Source organism: Macaca nemestrina, chromosome 2, assembly GCF_043159975.1.
Source record: "Macaca nemestrina isolate mMacNem1 chromosome 2, mMacNem.hap1, whole genome shotgun sequence".
Classification (NCBI taxonomy): Eukaryota; Metazoa; Chordata; class Mammalia; order Primates; family Cercopithecidae; genus Macaca; species Macaca nemestrina.
In genome coordinates, this window is record NC_092126.1 from 99206779 (window position 1) to 99212778 (window position 6000).

Consider the following 6000-nt stretch of genomic DNA (forward strand, 5'->3'; position numbering starts at 1 on the left):
TAAAAAATAGGGCCATATTGTCTTCAGGGTTCCTTCTAGCCGGGGAATAGTAATAGCTGACATTTACTGAGTACTTAATATGAGCCAGACACTTTGCTAAACACTCCACATGCCTTGGCACAGTTAGTCCCAACAACAGCCCTCTGAGGGAGGTACTATTATCATCACCTCCACTTTTCATAGATGAGAAAGTTTAGGTAGAGAAAGGTTCAATCAATTGTTCCAGGCCACATAGCTAGCACACAGTAAAAAAGGGAGTGTGCCCAAGCAGTAGAGCCCGCTCCCCTAGGGCCTGCCCAGTAGCCACTCTGCTGCCCTGCGGAAGCTGTGTGTGCTTAATGACAGCAGCCAGCACTGCAAGAACAATTCCCTGTGCCAGGCTCTGTTTAGGGGCTTTGCTTATATTAACCCACTTGATCATCCTAATAACCCTGTGATGCAGATATCATTATTCTCCTCATTTTATAGATGAAAGTGAGGCACAGAGAGGTTAGGTAACTTGCCCAAGGTCACACAGCTAGTAAGAGTTGGAGTTAGGCACTGAACGTAGATCTTGAACAGAGTCCTTGCTCTTATTCGCTCTGCTCTGTTGCCTTAGTTCCTGCAGTCTCTCACTTTGTTGTCTTGCCCCTCACCTTGCCCTCAGGGCTTTGGCTGCTTGCTTGCCACTCCAATGAGAGCTGCTGTGCTTCCTTAGGAACCTGCTTCAGCAACTCCAGCCAGACTTCCGAATTATTGTCCTGGGCTGGCAAGGATTTGTCTTCATGAAAGCCACTTTAGAAAGAGAATGGAAATGATGTTTACTGAGCATCTCCAATATGCCAGGCTCTGTGCTAGACACTTTACATACTACAGTGTTTCATTTAATATGCCCAATCTCTTTTAGAGGTGGTAATAATACCCAGTTTGCTGATATGAAAACTGAGTTTCAAAGTGAGAGGTTTAAAACCATGTCTGAGTTTTCTCAGTTAGAAAGGAGCAAGTCAGGTCTCTGACAGAATACATGTTCTTGACCCTCAGATCCAGCCAGCCTGGGGGACCTTATTCCTCTCCTGGCTCTTGACTGAGCTTGAAGACATCCTTTCTCCTGTCTCCTTCTGACTTTCAATTCTTACGAAACAGCCACTATCAAGAAAACCTGGAAGAGCATGTCCTATTTAGATTTCTGATGGCTGACAGGTTTATTTCTTAAGCCCACAGCTTTAAAAAGATACAACCGGCCGTGCATGGTGGCTCACACCTGTAATCCCAGCACTTTGGGAGGCTGAGGCAGGCCGATCACTTGAGGTCAGGAGTTCGAGACCAGCCTGGTCAACATGGTGAAATCCCATCTCTACTAAAAACACAAAAATTGGCCAGGCATGATGGCGTGCGCCTGTAATCCCAGCTACTTGGGAGGCCGAGGCAGGAGAATCACTTGAACTGAGGCAGAGGTTGCAGTGAGCCAAGATCATGCCACTGCACTCCAGCCTGGGACACAGAGCGAGACTCCACCTCAAAAAAGAAAGAAAGAAAGAGAGAGAGAGAGAGAGAGAGAGAGAGAGAGAGAGGGAGGGAGGGAAGGAGGGAGGGAGGGAGAGAAAGAGGTGGAAATCTTAGGAAACTTCCCATGGCTTCTCCTTGACTTCAAAACTGAGTCCAGCTCTGCAGCAGAATCTTTGCAGCACCCATGGGACCCTGCAATCCCTCCCAGGCCTCCTGAGTCCTTTGGTCTCGCCATGCAGGGAAGAGCTCCTAGAGCCAGTCACATGCCTGCATCCTTCCGTACCTCTGAGAAATTTGAAGGACTGCCTGTCCCCCATGAAAGAGCCTCGGGCTACTGGACTTTTGGTGGATCCTGTGTTGGATCTTCCGAGTTTTCCTGCTCCCTTTTCAATGTCAGGTTGTTAATCAGAACATCACGATGCATTCAGCACATGCTTCTCTAGCCCCTCACATCTGTTGTAATTTTCTGCCTGTGATCTGCCATGGGCATGGAAACCAGCAAACCAAGTATGTTTGCAACGGGCATAGAGAAGGAGTCCACAGGTTCTGAGTGGCAGCAAAAGCATCCCCTCCAATGAGGAAGTGGACAAACTCGGATGTGTAGACTTGGCAAAATCTATTTTGACCGCTCAGAGTCCTCTTTTTGCTTCCTTTTATGCCCTTGGTGGTGAGTTTTATGTGACCAGGGGTTAACCCCTTCGGTGCCCTCCTTGGACTTCGGCGCCTACAGCAGGAACAGGCTGACTCAGAACTTGCCTGTCTCAAGCTACGAAAGGCCTTGCTTCAGCGTCTCCCGCAGCTCCACTGGAAGAGACTAAGGGGCTGGCAGGGCTGGAGCGGGGCTTCTTCATGGGCCTGCTTCAACGTGGCAGCTGGAGAGCGGGTGGTAAGGCGGGTGGTTCTTTCAGCTCTTGGCTTGGTCTGTAGACGCCCACCTCTGCTGAGGCTCTGCTGGGCCTGTGGAGTGGGCTGTATTTATTTTGAGTTGGACAAAGGGAAGATCAACCATGGCCAACTGACAATTGAGCCCCCAGAACAAATGTCCCGTCAGTGGATTTGATCGCTTGGCTTCAAATGGAGGGTCCAGTCTGCCCTTTTTGCCTGAGGCATCTTCCCACTCATGGCCACGTCAAACCAGATAACCACAGTGAGTGTTTAAACGGAAGTATACATCCTCTTCCCTCCTCTCCCCATCATGTTTCTTGCTAATAGTCTGTCTTGCCTGCCTCTTGGCTCGGGGGCAGGAGGCAGCCTCAATTTAAACCAGACCCATCTGAAAACCTCTTCTCATCCCCGCTCCTCTCCCTTCTCTGCCTTCTCTCCTCTCAAGAGGCCAAACTATATGCCTAAAGATATACAATATGAGAACAGCATCCCATCCCAGGACAGCCCTGAAGGCATCCAGGTTCTCTGTCTGTTCCTTCCTGCCCTAAGGCTCTACTTGGGTGCAAGATACTAGCGCTCATGAAATGATCAGGGGGCACAGTTTCACTCCCATCTCTCTGCTGACCTGTATTTATTTCTAGGAGGCTGGAAGATCAGCATCCAGCTCTCAAGAGGGATTATTAGCTTGATGTAAGGGAATGTTCAGCCCTTTTGGGCCTATTTTGCATGTTTACTTTTTAATTGAAGTATAACATATACAGGAAAATACACAAATTGTAAATATATAACTCTATGAGTTTTCACAAAGTAACCCACCTATGTGCATTCAGTACCAATATTAAGAAATAGAACACTCCCGGCTCCCTTCCTCATCCCACCAAAAGCCGCCTTCATAGCCCTTACCGATTGCTAAATCCCTTTCCCCATGAGGACAGCCACCATCCTGGCTTCTGACATCAGTTTTGCCTGTTTTTGTACTTTATATACATGGAATCATACAGTGTATAATGTGGTGTCTGGCTTCTTTTCTTCAACATTAGGTTTGGGTTATTCATTCATTTTGTAGTATGTAGTTATATTTTATTCATTCTCATTGCTGTATAGTATTCCATTGTATGAGTATATTACAACTCATTTACCCATTTTACTGTTAGTGAACATTTGGGCAGTTTCCAGTTTTAGCTATTTTTAATGATGCTGCTATGAACATTGTAGTGAGACTCTAGCACGTCGTTTGGTAAACATCAACCTAATTTTAGTTGGTTCACTTAAGATGCAGTCACAGGAATTGTTTTAGTCTCTTATTTCTTCGAAAAGTGTCAGAGACTCATGACAGAAATTTCAGCATCACAGAAAGGTGTAGAATGAAAAATCAAAGCCCGTATATAACCTCCTAGCCTGTATCCATTTTCATGCATGATTAACAGTTCCTTGTGTATCATTCTGTTTTCTATTGCCTAAACAACTATATCTATGTGTTACAACCTTTTAAAAATATAAATTAAATTTTATTATACTGTATTTCTGCCCTTAGGTCCCCTCCACCCCACCCCATAACACTATAGAGTCCCAGCAATAAGTGGGTGAGTGTATCTGACCATGGAAAGTGACTGTTCCTTCCTTCTATCAGATTAGGCTGGGCAATCACTTTTTATTTATTTATTTTTTTTGAGATGGAGTCTCACACTGTCACCTAGGCTGGGGTGCAATGGCATGATCATGGCTCACTGCAACCTCTGTCTCCCAGGTTCAAGTGATTCTCCCATGTCAACCTCCCAAGTAGCTGGGATTACAGATGCCCGCCACCACACCCTGCTAATTTTTCTATCTTTAGTGGAGATAGGGTTTCACCTTGTTGGCCAGGCTGGTCTTGAACTCCTGACCTCAGGTGATCAATCTGCCTTGGCCTCCCAAAGTGCTGGGATTACAGACATGAGCCACGGGGCCTGGCCTGGGCAATCACCTTTAATGGGTTCTTATTAAGGTAAAACACATAGGAGTTTGCACAGCAGTAAATTTCATTTTCACTTCTAGAAGCATTTGTTGAGTTGCTGGTGTCCTCAGCTTACGACTTGTCTGAGAAAAGGTCACATCTAGTGGGAGGTGGAAGAAGGGCACAGGAACAAATAGCTATTGTACAATGTTTACAGGTGTCGTAATAGAGCCCTGTAAATGGGTTCTGGGAGTACAAATGAAGGAGCAGTGAGTACTTCCTGTGAGGGTCAAGGAAGGCTTTAGAGAGGGTTGACATTTGGGACAGCCCTTGAATGATTAATTACTCAACTCTGCTTTGCAGAGCAAGTAGTTTTCCAGGCAGAGGGAACAGCACACACAAACATATGGGGGCTTGGCAATAGCTGACGCATCTAGGGACTGTCGATTCCTCATGTGTGTCTAAACTGTAGAATGTTAGCTCGGGGGGAGATATGACTGAGAAAGGGCTAGAATGGGTATTTTAGGGACAGGACATCAAGGGTCTTAGGTAATCATTAAAGGAGTGACAATTCACATTTTGGAATCATTTAATACATCTCTTAGGTACTTAAAAGCAATCAACCAGGCTGAGCGTGGTGGCTCACACCTGTAATCCCAGCACTCTAGGAGACCAAGGCGGGTGGATGGCTTGAACCCAGGAGTTCAAGACCAGCCTAGGCAACATGGTGACACCTCATCTCTACAAAAAATTGCAAAAATTAGCCAGGTATGATGGTGCGCGCCTGTAGTCCCAGCTACTTAGGGGGGCTGAGGTGGAAGGATCACTTGATCTAAGGAAGTGGTGGTTGCAATGAGCTGAGATTGTGCACCACTGCACTCCATCCTGGGCGACAGAGCAAGACCCTGACTCAAAAAACAAACAAACAAATACCGAACAAACCGAACAAAAAACAAAACAAAAAACCAATCAACCAAAAGATAAAAACCTCTTCAAACATCATAGCCTTTGTGATGTCTTCAATTAAAGCACAGATCACATTATTTGTGCATCTGTATTTCCTGTGACACAAGTTCCTCTAACAGGGAACCTCTCAGACTCTTGTCTGAATCCTTCAGCCCCAAATACAGCACCTGGCACTTAGGAGGTGGTCACCAAAAGATGAATGAAAATGTGAATGAGCAAATGAGCAAGTGATTTCTACTGCACAGCAAAACGCTGTGCCTGAGAAAGGGGGTGGCTGGGTTACCTTCTCTTTGTGGATGTAAGTTTTACAGGTGCGCAGCTTCTGCCTTGCTCACATGGTGGAAGAGGAATGAGGAACTGGTAACCTGGCCTCTGCAATAGCTCAGAGTGTGTGTGGAGGGAAGCACCGCATTTCCTTAGCAGCAGTACCTGGACCCTGGGACACAGAATTTCGTTTTGGTCAGATTAGGAATGGCATGAAGCTCAGTGGGACCCTAGGGTCTCATCTTAGCATTTAGCGACTCAGAAGGAGTTCATACTGCACCCAAATTCCCAAGTCTCCCATTTGCATGTCCTCATTTAAGTCTTGTTCAGAAGGAGGACTTTTACCTCCTCATTGACTCATTCCACCTACGTCCCTTTCCCTCCCTGACAGGTGCCCCTTTATCCACTGGGACTGGGCAATAGTGATCAGGTTGGAAGAACCACTTTCCACTTCTCCTCTGGTCTGG